Source organism: Odontesthes bonariensis, chromosome 20, assembly GCF_027942865.1.
Source record: "Odontesthes bonariensis isolate fOdoBon6 chromosome 20, fOdoBon6.hap1, whole genome shotgun sequence".
NCBI lineage: Eukaryota > Metazoa > Chordata > Actinopteri > Atheriniformes > Atherinopsidae > Odontesthes > Odontesthes bonariensis.
Genome location: NC_134525.1, coordinates 22,704,676 through 22,723,592, shown reverse-complemented (window position 1 = coordinate 22,723,592; position 18,917 = coordinate 22,704,676). Strand labels below are relative to the sequence as shown.

General features: G+C 42.7%; 1 protein-coding gene across 1 annotated transcript in view; it reads left to right on the top strand.

The window, feature by feature from the left end:
• Nucleotides 1-7,975: 7,975 nt before the first annotated feature.
• The window catches only part of pld1b (phospholipase D1b), a 67,994-nt gene continuing 57,052 nt past the window's right edge, over nucleotides 7,976-18,917 (top strand). The window contains exon 1 of the mRNA XM_075452984.1: nucleotides 7,976-8,057. The gene's annotated coding sequence lies outside the window, so the exon portion shown is untranslated. The remainder of the gene's footprint in view (nucleotides 8,058-18,917) is intronic.

Genomic DNA, 18,917 nt, shown 5'->3' with positions numbered 1-18,917 from the left:
GTATTCAGTAAACACTCAGAAGACAGAGGTCGCACAAGCATCATCAAGCATCAAATTCGTACAGGTGATGCTACTCCAATTAAACAGAGAGCTTATAGAGTGTCGCCAGAAAAGAGAGCTGAAATACAGACTCAAGTTGACAAACTATTAAAGGGAGACGTCATTGAAGAAAGCTACAGTCCCTGGGCTGCACCAGTTGTTTTGGTGCGCAAGAAAAATGGCACATGGCGTTTCTGTTTGGACTACAGAAAACTCAATGTGGTGACCATCAAGGATTCCCACCCTCTTCCAAGAGTCGACGACGCCCTGGATGCTTTGTCTGGCTCTGCTTGGTTCTCCACGATGGACCTGCAACATGGTTACTGGCAAGTTGAGCTTGATGAGAAAGATCGTGAGAAAACAGCATTCACAACAGGCAGTGGACTTTATCACTTTAAAGTTATGCCAATGGGTCTCACCAACGCTCCAGCCACATGCCAACGCTTGATGGAAATGGTACTTCGTGGCCTCCCATGGAAAACCTGCCTAGTGTATTTGGATGATGTCCTTATCTACAGCCGCTCATTCAGCGAACATCTCCAGCACCTGGAAGAAATCCTCTCCAGATTCCAGTCAAGTGGTCTGAAGCTGAATCCATCAAAATGCTGTTTTGCCAGAGGTTAGGTACAGTTTTTAGGCCATGTTGTATCCAAAGACGGCATTCAGCCAGACCCACGAAATGTAAAGAATGTTCAAGATTGGCCAATTCCACGGTCAGCTACAGAAGTAAGAGCGTTTCTTGGACTTTGTTCTTATTACCGCAAGTTCATCAGAAACTTTGCGCATCACAGTGTCCCCCTGCATGCACTCACAGAGAAGAATTCACCTTTCCAATGGACTGTTCAATGTCAGGATGCATTCACTTACCTGAAACATGTGCTCACAAATCCTCCAGTGGTTTCATTCTCTGACTTTACGTTGCCATTCCTGCTCTACACAGATGCATCATGTTTTGCTATTGGTGCTGTGCTTGGTCAGAAACAAGGAAATCAGGAAAAAGTGATTGCTTATGCTAGCCATGTTCTCACAAAAGCAGAAAGGAAATGGTCAACCTACGACAGAGAACTCTGGGCCATAGTCTGGGCCATACGACATTTTCGCCACTACCTCTACAAACAGCCTTTTGTTATTGTCACCGACCACAAACCTCTCTTGGGTCTCAGAAAAATACCCATTGACAATGACAGAACGGGTCGTCGTGCTCGCTGGGCTCTTGAAATTGATCCTTTTGAATGGACTGTAATTCACAAAGATGGCTACCGACACCTTAATGCAGATGCAATGTCACGTCGCCCTGATAACATCAGACCAACAGAGCAGAGCACCCCCCCCGTTGCTTTGGCTAATCCCCATTCTGATGAGAGACCTTCTAGTCCAAGTCCTGTGAGTCTGTCTAGTTCCGTCAGTTCTGTACATCACAGCTCCTGCAGTACTGATCCAAAGTCAGTGTCCTCTAACCTGACTGGACCACAGTCCCCTCCAGCCTCCTCACAGGGTGTTATACAGTCTGTTTCCTCCACATTTGTGCTTCAGCTCTCTCCTGATGATTTTAAAAAGGAACAACAACAAGATGCCATTCTGTCAGAGGTCAGTAGCTGGAAAGCTAAAGGTCAGAAGCCACCATATTGGCGCATGAAAAAACGCACACCTGCAGAGAAAGCACTATGGCACGAGTATCACAGACTAACCTTTCATGATGGAGTACTCTGCCGTACAGTTTTCAACCCATTCACAAAATCAGTGCTCCATCAAGTGATTGTTCCTCACGTGCTGAAAGACACTGTTCTGCAGATGTTGCATGGAAACCCGGTAACTGGTCATCTGTCTGCTGATAAAGTCCTGAAACGTGCTCAGCAACTGTGTTACTGGCCCTTTATGTCACGTGATATCAAGCTGTGGTGTAAGCAATGTATTCCATGTGATGCGAGACGAAGTCCCACACCTCAACAAAGAGCTCCAATGAAAACAATTGAGGCTACTGAGCCGTTCCAAAAGGTTGCAGCTGACATACTCGAGCTCCCCATCTCAAGTCGTGGAAACAGGTATGTGCTTGTTGTCCAAGATTATTTTTCCAAGTATGTCAACCTCTATGCTATTCCAGACCAGCGCTCTACAACAGTTGCAAAATGTCTGTTTGAAAACTTCATCTGTGAACATGGTATTCCAGAAATGCTTCACACGGATCAAGGACGGCAGTTTGAGTCTGACCTGCTGAAACATCTGTGTGAGCTGCTGGGCATTCGGAAGACACGAACCAGCCCATATCATCCTCAGTGTGATGGCATGATTGAGAGATTCAACAGAACGCTTATTGATCAGTTAGCCAAGACACTACTTCAACAGCCTGGTGAATGGGATGACTGCCTCAACCAAGTTGCCTTGGCTTACAATACCAGCCCTCACTCTACAACAGGTTTCACACCATTCTTCCTCACACATGGTCATGAAGCCAGGATGCCTGCCAATATGCTGTTGCCTAATAACATACCATCTTCATTGACTCCAGGTTCTCCTGCTGACTATGTTGCACAGTTGACTCAGAAACTTCAGTCAGCCTTCAGTTCTGCAGCATGGAACAGAGATTATGCCCACAATCAGCAGAAACGGCAGTATGATAAAAGTGTAAAGCACACTCCCTATGTTCCTGGAGACCTTGTATGGTTAAATGACCCCACTACAGCAAGACAAAAACTCACTCCTCACTGGAAAGGCCCCTTTGAAATTGTGGAGTGCCTTGAATTTGATGCAAATTCTCCTGGAGTGACATACAAAATTCACTACCTTCTGGATCAATCTGACAAGTCCCAAATTGTCCATTACAACCGTCTTAGACCCTACCATGCTCCTGTGCCAGATCTTGGACAAAGGACACCTGTGTGTGACTCTTGGCAGCCTCAACTCCCTCGTCTGACTGCATTGTCAGGTGCCTTAGCCTTTAAACCTTTAACGTCGACAGCTACGATGAACTGCGACTTATCTGGCCCCAGCAGTGCTTCCTCATCGACACCTCCTTCTGGCCATCCACATCCCCAGTCCCAGTCCCACACTCCCCTGACTGAGTCTTGGACTGCCCACCCCACGGACCCAGTACATCAATCTGCCACTGTCCCCTCTTCCCGACCTCCGGATTCTGGCTCCTTGCTGCGTCCCGGCAGACGTCCAGTTAGACCTCCCAGATACCTTAGTGATTACATTCTGAAGTGATGCTGTGGCTTTGTTGTTATGGTTGACAGTTACTTGCTTATTTACTTCTTTATTTAGTTCTTTTAGGAGAAACGAGGACGTTTCTTTTGTGGGAGGGGGAGTAAATGTAAGGTTCAGAAGTTAATATAATTTATATTTGAATTAATGTACTAAAATGCAGTTATAAGGTTATACGTTTTATAGTTAACTATTTACATATTCATGTTACACAGTTATTATTAATATATTTACATGTTTAAATATTTACAATTGCATCTTTAAATCAGTTAAGATAGTCTGTGGAATCTGCTTTTCTGATTCTTTCCTTTTTACCTCAGGTTAGGTCCTAGCTTCTGATTGGTTAGTTCAGGCACATGAAAACTGTGAAGGAGGAAGTGTTGTTGTTGTGAAGTGTGGACCCAGATTAAAAGTGCTGCTTGAGAAAGTTATCTGTCTCCATCCTGCTGTTTCCTCTCCTCAAGAGTGATCCAACCACCACATATCGAACCCTCACGTTACATAAACATAAACGCAAATTAAAAAAATAAAAAAATTAAACAAGTACAACTCCGTAATTGGAAGAGTGATGGCTCATTATTCAACCGCCTATTTAAGAGGTGATTGTAGCGGCGCGGTAATGGCGAAACGATGGCAGATCTGGCTTTGTTAGAGGACCTGAACGCGCGCATCAGGCGCAGGAGAGTGTTCCGGGACCGGCAGAATCTCTTTCGGGAAAATGATGAGTGGCTCATGAGCCGTACAGGAGAGGCGCTTTAACACTGCGCATACGCAAAGACGTAGCTCCAATCAGGCCAGCCACCCTCTCCTCCAAGGCACTCAAATCCCAACCCCCCCCCCCCCCCCCGTTTGTGACATGCTGCGTTGGAGAGCTGCATATCGGACCACTTCTTCCTGATCTTATTGGAGAAAAAGTAAAACATTGTTCAATTTTAGATTTCATTTAATCTGGAGTTTATCACATTTTATTGACCATCACAGTAGGGGAAAATACATAACTTGTCCGGTCTGCGATTTACATCACCAACGCTGTTGACAGCCGTCCCAGCTGTCAACAGTGTTGACAGCGTTTCTTTGCCGCCTTTCGTCTATCCATGTCGCAAATTCTAGAGGTGCAGCCTTTTATAGAGGGCGTGGTTAGGATCATTACGATGGATTTCAGCCGCCGGATTTATCAACAGCCGCTCGGTTTTACGATGGGATTGGTGTGGTACGCATGTTCTGTAAATCTCACTTGAGCCTCTGCGTACGACGAGTTCTCCGCTCATATCAACGATGCTTTCTACGATTGATAAATGAGGGCCAGTAAGTAGACAAGCCGTAAAGAAGTTCAAAAGTCCAGATTAATGAAGCGTGGGGACGAGCCTACCTTGTATCGCGCGTGCACAATCTGTGATTGACAGGCAACAGAGCCCAGCTCGTAAACCTGATTGGTTACCTTTTACCGGTCCGGTCTGCAATTTTGTAAACAAACCTGCTGGCTTTGGAGGGACCTAGCGGGACATATAGGGGACCTAGAGAACTCTTTTTTTTTTTGCATTGGGGTATTTAATGTACTACTTTCAGAATCCCCGGACAGTTCCAGGCATTATGCTTGAAAAAGAGTTGCAGACTGCAGCTTTAACACAAGTCCTCATAGTGTCCCAAAAAAGCTATGGACAGGGTATTTTCTCCCCGTCCAGGCCTCATGTGGGACAACCTGAAAACATTCATATATAGGTCATATATTGTATATCATATGAAATAGTAGGTTAAATAATGCATAATATAATGCATAATAGGGATAGCTTCAGCCAAATTCAGTCTGTGTCTGCATAGATCGTTATTTTGGCTAACCAAGTTGCGCTCTGCTCACTGTTTTTAAATGCCCAATCCCAATGCCCTAATCTATCCAAACTTCTATGAAACACTTTGCTGCTTTATTAAGTTAGCATATTAATTGTTTCATAAATCTGTTGCAGTTAAGTAGTTAAACGATTTCATTAAATAGTCAAATGGTTTAGTTTGAATCTAAATATTGCTGATAACCATTGACTCAGAATTAGTGACCTGAGGCAGGAAATTCCGAGCAGCTAAAATTTTAAAGTCAAGTTAATATCTCCTAATAAGAATAAAGGCTAAGCTTTAACAACTTTAAGAGGATATCAAATTGTTAGACATCTGACCGTCTGGCCGTGATATTAAATCCTAAATCCTGGTTTTTTAACTTATGTTGTATGGTCTGACTGCCGGATCTCATTCCTGTTTCAGGTGGAATCATAAAGTTTCACTTTGTAGAACATTTTTTCAGATTGTATTTTAATTAAAGGAGCAAATCTCCTAAATACTCTGCTTGTGTATTTGAATTTAGCTCTTTAAGTGAGCAGTTAAATCCTATTTCAGCAACAATTTGTATGAATGTCTCAAACACTGTTCTTCCTGGATTTTATTGTTTCTTATCTCATCTCTGCGATTTTTTCATTGTAAAGCTGTTTTCAGTTTATATACATACTGTGGTGTCTTTCATAATCATATGCATTTTAAAATAGATGGATGAATCAATACTATTTGCTCCAGTACAAAATTAAACCCCTATTATAATCAGTATATCATTATAAACACAGGCCAATTGTCACCCAGAGTCTGTTTGGATTGTTGTCACTCTCAGGGCTGAATGAGAGAATAAACAGGGTTGAAAAAAAAGACAATCTTAGGGTCTGCGCATTTATGACAAAGAGAACAACTATAAAATTAAATTGGGAATATTATGGCTCAAAAAGCGTTTGAGGCTTTTCATTATTCATTATTCATTATTTCCTGTAATGCTGCTGCACATCTGATCTTTAGTTAGTAACCTCAGGCCTCAGGTCAAGCCTCCAAATCTGTTAATTTTTCCTTATAGTTCTCTTATTAGTGTGTTGATGCTGAAAAAATTATTAACTTTTGTCAAACTTTGGGATCAAATATATCATATATCAACTTTTTCCTTCTGTATCATGCATGTGCTTAATTCTTAGTCTCTCGTTTGTTTTGAAAACATTTTGAACACACACACTCAGCCTCAGTGGAGCAAACTCGCACACTCTTTTTTCTGCATTTCTCCAGTCCAATTTATCTGTCCCTCGTTTTACTTCTCACCTCGGGACCATTTCTTCCATCTTTCATTCAATTTTTTGTGACATATTCAAAAGTTATACACGTGTTAATCAAAGTATTTGGAGACGTAATTGCCTAAATGCTGAAAGTAGTGAAGAAACTTCTACGCAGAACGCTGTGTTCTGTGCGCTCCACCTCTCGGGGTTACCCCACTTATCAAAGCATTTGTTTATTCCAAAACTTTGGGTCACACCATAAAAATACTGATTTCCCCGAACAAAGCGACCCGTATAGCACGCGCAGCCACTTGTTCTCCCCCCTTTTTATCTATACCAACCCCAATATTGAACAGAAACCACTCGAGATCTGCTGGCGCAGTCAAATATCTTCGAGCGGCGAACCCCACCCCACAGTTGCATGAAAATAAAAAAATCTGACCCTGTGTCCTACAGTATAAATTTATTGAGTACATCCGACTTTGTTTCGGGAAACTGCCTCGAACCCCGGAAGTCTCAATCCCTCGTCCTAACTTTCGTCAGAGGAGAAACTTTCCGTGTCGGAATTCCACTAATTTTATTTATCTATCTAGTGGACCCACATATTTTGGGATTTTATAACTACTTCGACCACACTTAGCTATTAGTGCACGGAACAAAATTTTGAAGACAAGCTCCCCGCATGGGACATTCATTTATAAAATGAATTTATCTTGTCACTTTGTTCGAATTTACCTGTTAGGACACTTATTTAGGCTACTTTCCCTGTGTGAGGCTATGTGTATTATACTTCACGTGTTACCATTCAATGCAAACAGACAGTACATTAACACTTGGATTTACCATGACCAGAGGACAACTTAATACAGACAACTTCATTTAGGTTATTCAATATGCAGAAATTTCACATTTTGTCATTAAGGGGTGTTCTGCTCACCTTAATCTTGGCGCCTGATTGTCTGAAAAAAGCTGTCCCTCCTATCACCTCGAGGCGTCCTCCCTCGGACGGGTGTCGGTCGCACGGTGGTTGTCCTTTAGCCTTCAAACCTTGTGTCACGGCACCATTTGTTAGATTCGGTTCTTTTAGTAGGAGGCTCAAGAACGGACCTAAGTAATTCAAGTGAAAATGAAGTGTTTATAGTCACACATCAATGCATATCAGCGCTGGGCTCAGTGGAACAGAGCTCCCGCAGGAAGTCTGTCAGACTGGGCCATGATTTCCGGTTATCATGTTTATTTATAGCATAGGTTGGACTCACATTCGACCGAGTATGATTGGACATGAGTAGGTTCAACATGCTTCGTCATATTCTCTGGATCAGCCCAAAACAATGTGTGTGTGTGAATCTGCCCTTGCTTTCCCAGGCTTTCCTAATTGTTTTGTCTTTCTACTCCTCGATCACTTTAGGTTATAATGGAAAAGTACTGAGACTTATTTCATTCATAATGTCTAAGAACAAAGCCAATTCTAACAATGGGGTCTTTCTGTTTGGAAATGGTATTTTCTCACCATGCATGTACCATCCTCTCTCGTGAAAAAAATACACGGTGATAATATCTGCCTGGGTGTGGAGATTTTATTTTGACAGTAATCGGGGACTTTGTTTTGACAGTAAAGTAACAGGAAGTCCTGCTGTTGGTGTTTGCTGCGCGCTAAACGCATCAGCTGGTTTTGGTGACCGGCTCACTGCGCCTCGACTCTCAGACCAGCAGCTGCTGTCGCTTCTCTTCTCTTCTCATCAGAAGGTAAGGTTCATTTTTGTCTTCAGCGACTGGTTTAGACCCTTGGACCGCCTTTTGAGTGTATGTGTAAAGGTGTCACCTTGTCATTATCGGGTAAAGTTTGCTCGTACTGGGGAAGCGCAGGTGCGTAAATGCGTAATTAGTGGTATTTTGGCGTAAAGTTTGCGTGTGATTGGTGGCAGCGGCGGTGTGAAGGCATCCGGCCGGCTGCTCTGCGGTGGTCAGGTACCGCATCTCGGTGTTGTGTTGGATCGCAGAGCGCAGATGCGCGCAATGTGTGGCCGTAAATCTCTTGAATTCATCCAGATGATCAGCGGAGCCAAACACTGGCCTGGAGGTGGGTTCGCGGAGGGTTCCCGGGGAGGATGGGGAACAAGTCAGACCTGTGTGAGCTGCGTATCCATGTGTCACTGCTTTCTCCTCCCTTTTTCACTCCACACTACTCTGCGGCGAAAGCAAACAAAACCACTTCCTCCATATCAGCCTGGCCATCACATGGCGTACCCACTCACATACAGCACCACCTCCTGATCATGCCTCATGAACGCTTCTGCTGATTGGACAAGTCATTTTCTACCAAGTATATCTACTCTGCTTTTATCAGCTCTTTATCTGTTCACTCCACTCTGTTTCCACCTTGACTTTGTATTCACTCCATCCTTGTAAAGCAGTATAAAGAGATACTGTGACTCTGAGCCATCACCACTTACAGGCTACCTTATCTTACATTTGGATGGTAGTTAGCAGGTATACCCACTGGAGGTTGGCTCCACCATCTTCATTTATGTTGCAACACTTCTGCCCTCCTGCTGCAACACTGAGTTGTGGGGTAACATGACGGCTGTGTAAGGCCACAAAGAGGTTGTTGTAATCTGGTGTGGTGCGAAGCAGGAAGGAAACAGAGAGGGTGAAGAAGGGAAGCTTCACATTTATTTATTTTACTGTTTGACAGGTTTCAGACAGACCTGCTCATCTACAGTGCAAATAATCTTTTTTAAATGGAGCAAGCCGTTCAGTCCCACAGAGAGCCACTAATGGGACTGACTTATCGTAGGATCCTGAATGTTATGGCTCTTCCAGCAAACACAGTCCACAGCATGGGAGTGCTTAATTGACTTTGTGGGTGTGTTCGCGTGCTCCTATGTGACCCACACACAGACACACACACAGATAGACTAAAAGCTCAAGGGGCAGTGGGCGTGGTGGATTATTCCAGCCTTTAATCAATGTGATCAGCAGCAAAATGTCATGGAAAATAAAGACTGACAGTCAGATACAGTAAGTGAGGTTGTAATACATTAAACCTCTGGGTTTAATGTATTAAACCCTTCTTTAATAAAATATTAAAGAAGATTATGTAAGTTGTAGTTCAAGTAAACAGATCACACAAAAAAATATATTTATTCCCATAAAGTTACAGTGCTGTTCAAAAGTCCTGATCCACCCCACATTCCTTTATATCTTTCAAGGAAAACAAGAAATAGTTGCAGCGATTTTATTTTATTTTTTTTCATTTTTAAAAAAATTTTTTTTTAAGCAAACAGAATATAAGGCAGAAACAGTTTGTACAATTCTAAGGAGCTTTAAACTGAATATCTGGTCTGAGCTCCATTATTCTCCAACACAGCCTGAACCCTCTCAGACGAGCTTTCTGTCATTTCTTTAAGGAGTCTTCAGGAATAGTTCTCCAGGCTTCTTGAAGGACATCCCAAAGCTCTTCTTTGGATGTCGGCTGCCTTTTGTTCCGTTCTCCGTCAACATGATCCCAAACTGCTTCAATAATGTTGAGGTCCGGGTTCTGGGGAGGATTCATCCCTCCATCAGACCTGCTGCCACTGATTTTCAGGCCACTTCTTGTGTCATTTGGCACAGCTCAGCCTTTTCTCCCTGTTTCCCTTCCTTAAGAACGGCTTATTGACAGCCACCCTTCCATGGAGACTTTAAAGCTCCTTAGAATTGTACAACTTTGAACTTTGTTCATGTTTCAGTAAATTGTTAAAGGATAAGACCGTTTTTTTGACATTGGGCCCTTAATTTCACATTATAACATGATGTTCTACTCACCCCTGCTTGTTGTTGGTCATTTGGAGCTGTTCCGAAGATATTCGAGAGGCGTCTGGGTGCTCTCTTGAGATATTCGGCCATGAAACATTAGCACTGATAAGGTGGAGGTGCGTCGCTTACTTAAAAAAATCCGGGTTACTAATTTTGAATTTTAGCCGAATGAATAAATAGGCAGCAGGTCTGTGGGCTGTCTGTGGCAGTAGCACGACGATGACGTCAGTAACACCCACTTTACGACAAAAATTCAAAATTATAGTAACCCGGATTTTTTTAAGTAAGCGACGCACCGCCACGTTATCAGTGCTAGTGTACAGTAATTAATAAATTATAAACAGCATAGTTTGTGCCTGTATAAGCTTGCCCATAGGAAACCGTTTCATGGCCGAATATCTCAAGAGAGCAGCCAGACGCCTCGCGAATATCTTCGGAGCAGCTCCAAATGACCAACAACACGCAGGGGTGAGTAGAACATCATGTTATAATGTGAAATCAAGGGCCCAATGTCAAAAAAACGGTCTTATCCTTTAAGTCTATTTCTTGTTTTCCTTGACATATATAAAGAATGGATCAGGACTTTTTCACGGTACTTTATTTTATGGAAATGTTTCCATTTTTTTTTGTCTGATCTGTTTATTTGGGTTCTCTTCATCCACTTTTAAGATTTTTGTGGAAAACTGATTATGTTTTTGTTAATATTTATTTATTTCTAAACGCAGTACTGTATCATTCCTTTGTTATTCGTATGCTCCATCAGCAGTTTGATGGGTGTTTCAACCTCACTTACAGTATGTAACTGACTGATAATATTGATCAAAGGCTGGAATAATGCACCACGCCCACTGCCCCTTGAGCTTTTAGACTATCAGTGTGTGTGAGTGGTGCTCAGACCAAATATTGACTTTCAAGCTTGTTAGAATTGCACAAACTCTTACTTTGCCTCATGTACTGCATTTACCTTTATGTTTGACCATTTTTCAAGAAATTGCTGCACTTGTTTCCCATTTTTCTGCAATAATATAAGAAAAAGAGGGATGGATGAAGACTTTGCACAGTAATCTATTTGTGCTCCTGGAGGACTCATTGGACCGAAAGTGTAACAACCGAGAAACTGGTGTTTCATGTCACAGTGCCAGACGAATATCTAGTTAGGGGAGTGGACGGCATGGGTCCAGGCAAGCCGTTATTAACTTCATTGCCAACTTTGCAAGTTATGAATGACCAGTCTCTGCTCTGGCCATGAAAACAGTATGAGATGATCCTTTCAGGCACGTCTTATGACTCCCTGGATGTGTGTGATGGTGTGTATCTCTGTAGAAACACCATCCTCTGCTGGTCATTCCCTTGTTTTCACTTATTTCCTGTGTTTGGGACATTGCAGTCGTTCTGTGGAAGATCAATTAACTCTTCATGCCCTAATTTATATTGCAGGGATTGTAAGGAAATATTCTAAACTGTTATGACCCAGCGCAGTTTTAATTAAAAAGACAAACCTAAAGTGATGTTTAAATTGAGCTAAGAGGGGGACTTCTTGCAGTTTAAACTGATTATAATCTATTTGTATTTTGTCAAATATTTCTTTGTCTCTTCCAAGCTTTGCCATTGTATTCAGATTCTAAATAAAACAGGTATTTTTGTTGCACTTCAGTGAACTCTGACCTTCCTTTTTCTACTTATTGTGATTTGAGCAGCTGTGGGAGAGTAAGCTGAATGCCAAACATTTCTTAGTAAATTGAGCTCACAAACAGTCTGTTGTGCCACTGGTTTGATTGGTGAAAGCTTCTCAACTGAGTCATGGTGTTTTGGGTCAGGAGTTTTAGATCATCAGATTAAAAACAAAACTAAAATATGATGCCTGTTGTGTCACTACCAGTAATCAGATGCTGAAAAATACAGAAAGGAATCAAGCATCTGTATTAGTTGACCTTTCACATGAGACACACACACACAAACACATGCTTGTACTTTTTTCCAGAGCATGAAAGAGGAAGTGTGTTGCATACCGGCAATCACGTATTTATTAAACCGTCAGATGTTGCTACAGAAGTTACACCACTAGAGATGGTGTCTTACTTGACTTGACTTTGAGACGGCGGTGCTTTTATCTCAGATATTTAAAAGCCTCTCCACTTCTCAGAGCAAGAACTACTTTTCTGTGTTGCCTCACAGCGAGAGGGTTCCAGGTTCAACTCCCAGCTGGGGCCTTTCTGTGTGGAGTTTGCATGTTCTCCCCGTGTATGCGAGGGTTCTCTCCGGGTACTCCGCTTCCTCCCACTGTCCAAAGACATGCATGTTAGGTTAACTGGTGTCTCCAAAGAAATTGTCCTTAGAGTGAGCGTGTGTGGTTGTTTGTCCCGTTTGTCTCTGTGTGGCCCTGTGATGGACTGGCGACCTGTCCAGGGTGTACCCTGCCTCTCACCCGATGACTGCTGGGATAGGCTCCAGCCCCCCCCGCGACCCGACCGATGGATTAAGAGGGTATAGAAAATGGATGGATGGATGTCAGAAAACAAGAAAATAAATAGGATATTTTGGCCCCTTCCTTTTTTTTTTTTTTTTTGATTCAAACTGATTTAGCAACTACTTATAGTTGCGCCAAGGCGATAAATGAGGAGTCAGTGGAACGAAGTCTGTTTGTTTGATCGTTTTGAGGGCACAAATGTCTGTCCAAAGTCTCATGAGGGCTGAATTTTACTCCAACATACGTCTAGAGCTTCACTTCTGGCGTTGCTTAATGGGATAGATATATTCTTTTTCTTTTTAAAGCAGGATTATGTGAAGCACTCATGAGTAAACAGCCGTCAGAGAGCTCTCGGTTTGTTAAAGAAAAACGTCGGAAAATTTCAATTTTCCTATTTTCCCTGACACCTGTCCCCCAAAATCGATTTCTCACACTGTTTTACATTATTCAACTCATAACCTTGCGCTCCCAGATTTTTTCACTTCTGGCCATGGGCGCAGCCATGTTCAGCCACATCCGGGCATATTTTACGTCAGAAATGCAATTCTACTTGTGCAGCGGAAATAAAATTCTACTTGTGTGGCGGGAGTGTGCTCTAACAAAGTGTAGAGTGTAACTTGGAAATACACAATGATTGAATACTACCTGTATATAGTAGAATTAGAAATGATTTTTATTTCAACATGTATGTTCACATATATCTGTAGTGATAGTCTACAACTGCCTCGTCGGCATGAAGGAAACCCTTGTAGGTCCCGTCCTGCGACTCATATTTATCCCTGATCGCCCACACCGCACAGGAGGGAATCACTCTTCGGAAGCGCTTCCCAAGTCTCCCATGGAGAAAGTAGGTCACCTGCCGGTAGGCCTGGAAATGATACACAAGGTTGGGTATGGGGTCCGGAAACGCCTCACGGCTCGTGGATACAACCGGTGAGTCGTTAGCATTTGGCGGCGGTGTCGCGGCTGCTGCGACAGCCACTTGTCCATCCTTATTTTTAGCCTTATCAGACCATCTCGGCTGATGGCTATAAGCTAACATAACTTGGATCGAGAGGCTGATCATGATCTGACTCGGACTCAGCCGAAACTTCGCATTCTATCTCCGGGTCCGAGTCAGACCAAGACAGTTCGTAAGTGTCTTCCATTGCTGTAGAAAAAATGTTTGCATTTCTGACGTCATGTTGAATGAACATGGCGGCGCTAGGGAGGGAGAGCCAGAGCGGTATAACTTGACTTTCAAACATTCGCGAATGTTACTCTCTCGGGCTGACAAATGTAAACAAGGTGAGAAATCGATTTTGGGGAACATGTACCAGGGAAAATAGTAAATTTGAAACTTTCCGGCGTTTTCCTTTACAGGTAGGGTAGGAGATCCTGGATTTTGAGTCCAGCGAAGCTGCATTTTGAAAATACACAGGTAAAAAGTCCCAACCCTTTTCTTCACTTTCCCCCCGAAGGCACCCCTCTAGAGTATATGAACGCGCACGAGCACGAAGGTGCACGAGCGCTGTTCTGACAGCAAGCATCGATCGTTGCCGTATTTAGTATTTAATATTTAGTTTATGCTAACTATACGTTTAATAATGCTAGGTGCTAGCCAAGCTGGCTCTAGTTTAGCTTCCTGCCAAGCTTCGTTCACGGAGCAGGGTACGCGCACAGGGAGAAGGAGGCAGTGTTGCCAAAAAAAAATCACAAGAAGTCGCTATTGGCTCTCTGAAAAGTCGCTAGAAGTCGCTAGATTGCGTCATGACGTCATAAGTGACGTAACCACGCCCATATTATATATTTTCGCTCCTACCCGAGCCGAAATCAGCCGGCCTGAAGCTGATTTCAGCTCTAAACTCTGTAAACTTTAGCAACATTTGAAACTTTTCAGGCCAGAAAGTTGTCGTTTAGATCCCCAATGTGTTAAAAACCTGCCAAAATACCGGCTATTTACAATTTTGTTCCGACGAATTCGGCGCTACTAAAGCTAGCCGCAGTGGGCAACGCACTTCCGGTTATTTTGACAAAATAAAATACCCGTTGCCTTTTATCATAGGGAAAGCCATTACGATAAAAAGGTGCTTTTGTTTTGAAAACAGGAAGTGAACCTACCCTCGTTGTAGCTAGCTTGAAACTGCCGTTTTGACAGGAAATGACGGTATGCCAGGTTGCCGCCGTCCTGCAGTGCTTCTGTCTCGGCTTGTATGGTGTCGTGGGGCAACTGATTTGTCACTCACAAAACAAGTTAAATTGTCGCTAGATTCAGCCAGATTGAGCCCGAAAGTCGCTAAGTCGCTAGATTATTTTTTTTGTCGCCAGAGATGGCCAAAAGTCGCTAAATCTAGCGACAAAGTCGCTAAATTGGCAACACTGGAAGGAGGGGGAAGGAGGGGGAGGGGGAGGGGGAAGGAGGGGGAGGGGGAGGGGGAGGGGGAGGGAGGAGCAGATTGCAGTTTGATAGACTGCATCAGTATCCAATCATTGTGAACGGTCCGGGTTACTAATTTTGAATTTTAGCCGAATGAATAAATAGGCAGCAGGTCTGTGGGCTGTCTGTGGCAGTAGCACGACGAGGACGTCAGTAACACCCACTTTACGACAAAAATTCAAAATTACAGTAACCCAGATTTTTTTAAGTAAGCGACGCACCTCCACGTTATCAGTGCTAATGTACAGTAATTAATAAATTATAAACAGCATAGTTTGTGCCTGTATAAGCTTGCCCATAGGAAACCGTTTCAATTCAATTCAAAAATACTTTATTTATCCCAGAGGGAAATTAAATGTTGATGTAGCCCAATTAAACCAAGGAGTTATTATAGATGCTGATGGCTGTGGGCAGGAAAGATTTCCTGTAGCGGTCCGTTTTGCATCCAAACTGAAGAAGCCTTTGACTGAAGAGACTCTGTTTTCTGATAACAGTCTCATGGAGAGGATGTTCAGGGTTGTCCATAATTCTCTTGATTTTATGCAAAATCCTTCTTTGCATTATTGTCTCCAGAGGTTCCACAGTCGTCCCCAGAACAGAACCAGCCTTCCTTATCAGGTTGTTGAGTCTTTTTAGGTCCCTGCTTCTGATGCTGCTGCCCCAACAGATGACGCAAGACGAAATGACGCTCTCAACAACAGACTTGTAGAAGATCTGCAACATCTTGTTGCAAACCTTGAAGGACCTTAGCTTCCTCAAGAAGTACAGTCTGCTCTGTCCTTTCTTGTAGATGGCTTCACTGTTGTGTCTCCAGTCCAGTCTGTTGTCCACATGAACACCAAGGTATTTATATTCCTCAACCACCTCCACTTCTTCTCCCATGATGGAAACAGGGTTTGATCTGACCCTGTTTCTCTTGAAATCTACAATCATCTCCTTTGTTTTGTTAACATTCAAGATGAGATGATTGTTCCCACACCATGCCACAAAGCGGTCCACCAGCTCTCTGTACTCAGCTTCTTGTCCATCTCTGATACATCCGACAACTGCAGAGTCATCTGAATATTTCTGTAGATGACAGGAGTCTGACTTGTACTGGAAGTCTGAAGTGTACAGAGTGAAAAGGAATGGTGAGAGTACAGTCCCCTGTGGTGCTCCTGTGCTGCTGATCACCTGGTTAGACACACAATTCTTTAGTCTGACAAACTGTGGTCTGTTTGTCAGGTAGTCATTAATCCAGGTGATTGTTGAGGCCTCCACCTGAGTCTTCTGGAGTTTCAGACGAAGCAGATCAGGCTGGATTGTGTTAAATGCACTGGAGAAATCAAAGAACATTTCATGTTTCATGGCCGAATATCTCAAGAGAGCAGCCAGACGCCTCTTGAATATCTTCGGAACAGCTCCAAATGTTCAACAACAAGCAGGGGTGAGTAGAACATCATGTTATAATGTGAAATCAAGGGCCCAATGTCAAAAAAACGGTCTTATCCTTTAAATCTTGAAGGTTTCTAGGGGTCTCTTGTGTGAATTCGGATCTTCAGCTCTCTCCATAGACATCAGGTGATTGACTGGGCCACTCTAGCAGCCTTATTTTCTTTCCTTGGCGGTGTATTTGGGATCATCCACCACGTTTCATCTTCAGCATCCTGGTGGATGGAAGTGGATTCTTATCAAGAATGTCTCGGTACATTTCTTCGTACAAGTCTGCCAGCATCTTATGCTGAAAAACATCCCCACCCATGATGTTCCCAACTCCAAACTTCACTGTTGGTATTTTTTGGGGTGATATGCTGTGCCATTTCTTTTCCAAACACAGTGTGTGCTATGACATCCAAAGAGTTCAGTGTTGGTCTCATCTGACCAGACTATGTTCTCCATGGTCCATTACGTATTGTTTTCATTTAAAGCAACTTTACCTGCTGATTCCAGGTGTTTCTGAATCTCTCCGCAAGTGGACAAATCTACCACGTATTCTTTTGGCTCCTCTGTTAGAAATCTTGTGAGAAGCGCCTGGTCGTGGCTGGTTTATGATGAAATCCTGTTCTTTCCACTTCCGGATTATGGCCCCAACGCTGCTTACTGGAACATTCAGAAGTTTAGAAATATGTCTGTAACCAGTACCATCAATATGTAATGCAACAATTGGGTTGCAAAGGTCTTGAGTGAGCTCTTTGCTTTTAGCAATCATGAGATGCTTCCTGTGTGACATCTCGGTAATAAGAAACCTTTTTATAGGCCATAAGCTGATATTAATTTACACTGATAGGGGGAAGGATTGCTATCTGAATACTGACAGATTTCAGTTGGTTTCTTGGCTTTCCATGCTTTTTTGAACCTTCTTTTCTTCATGTTTTCAATACTTATTCCTGTGTCCTTTAACCTCACAATTCATAACTTGAATTATGGGCTTCTTTGTTTTGTTATCAACACAAAATTATAAAATGTTACGTCAAAAGCCCCATTAAAAATACATTTACTGAGAAAAATGCTGACTCGTTCAATACTTATTTTCCCCGCTGTATGTAGATACAGTTTTGTGAATAAAAATGAACCCTTGATTGTCTCTTTGGCCACCGCTTTCAAAAGCAAAAGCAAGCCTGTCCTTCCTTCATTCAGAAGACGAAGAGGATGAGTGTGACGTCTCACCCACTGGTGCGACTAATATGCTGTAATGCTGGTGACCCAAAAATGACAGTCACATGGATACAGGTTCACTGTAATGAAATACAACTGCGTGCCTGCGGCCGATTTGTAAACCAAAGGCTAAATACAAGGACTGATGCTCAGACTCAATGAGTCATTGTGTGATTGTCTTTGAGACTGATCACAGAGACTCTGATCTGTTTGTGCTGCACAAGTAAGTGGACAGTTTCAGGCTGTAATCATTTAGAGTAGTATAGATCAAGCTCTGAAAGCTTTTTAAGATTATATTCTTATTTTTGTTAGTTTTGTGTATGTCAAATATGCCAAATATGCAATATAAGGGTTAAACTTTGTTGATTCAGGAAAAGGGCAGCAAAGCCAAAACATCATATGACTCAACTTTTGAAAAACAAAAACCTTAGAAATAACAAAACCGAACCCCTGGATCACTTGTTCACTGGAGATTTGGAATAATGTGACCCAAAAACATAACATGAGACAAAAGATGGGTATCCTTAAAGGATAAGACCGGTTTTTTGACATTGGGCCCTTGATTTCACATTATAACATGATGTTCTACTCACCCCTGCTTGTTGTTGAACATTTGGAGCTGTTCCGAAGATATTCGAGAGGCGTCTGGCTGCTCTCTTGAGATATTCGGCCATGAAACGGTTTCCTATGGGCAAGCTTATACAGGCACAAACTATGCTGTTTATAATTTATTAATTACTGTACACTAGCACTGATAACGTGGAGGTGCGTCGCTTACTTAAAAAAATCCGGGTTATTGTAATTTTGATTTTTTTTTGTCGTAAAGTGGGTGTTACTGACGTCCTCTGGTGCTACTGCCACAGACAGCCCACAGACCTGCTGCCTATTTATTAATTCGGCTAAAATTCAAAATTAGTAACCCGGATTTTTTTAAGTAAGCGACGCACCTCCACGTTATCAGTGCTAGTGTAGAGTAATTAATAAATTATAAACAGCATAGTTTGTGCCTGTATAAGCTTGCCCATAGGAAACCGTTTCATGGCCGAATATCTCAAGAGAGCAGCCAGACGCCTCGCGAATATCTTCGGAACAGCTCCAAATGTTCAACAACAAGCAGGGGTGAGTAGAACATCATGTTATAATGTGAAATCAAGGGCCCAATGTCAAAAAACCGGTCTTATCCTTTAAATGGTTTGCATATGACTCAAGCTTCACACCTAGTGTTTATGACAAGCAGTTCCTGGTTTGGACTGATAAAGGCCTTACAACATACAGTTCACTGGTCAATGAC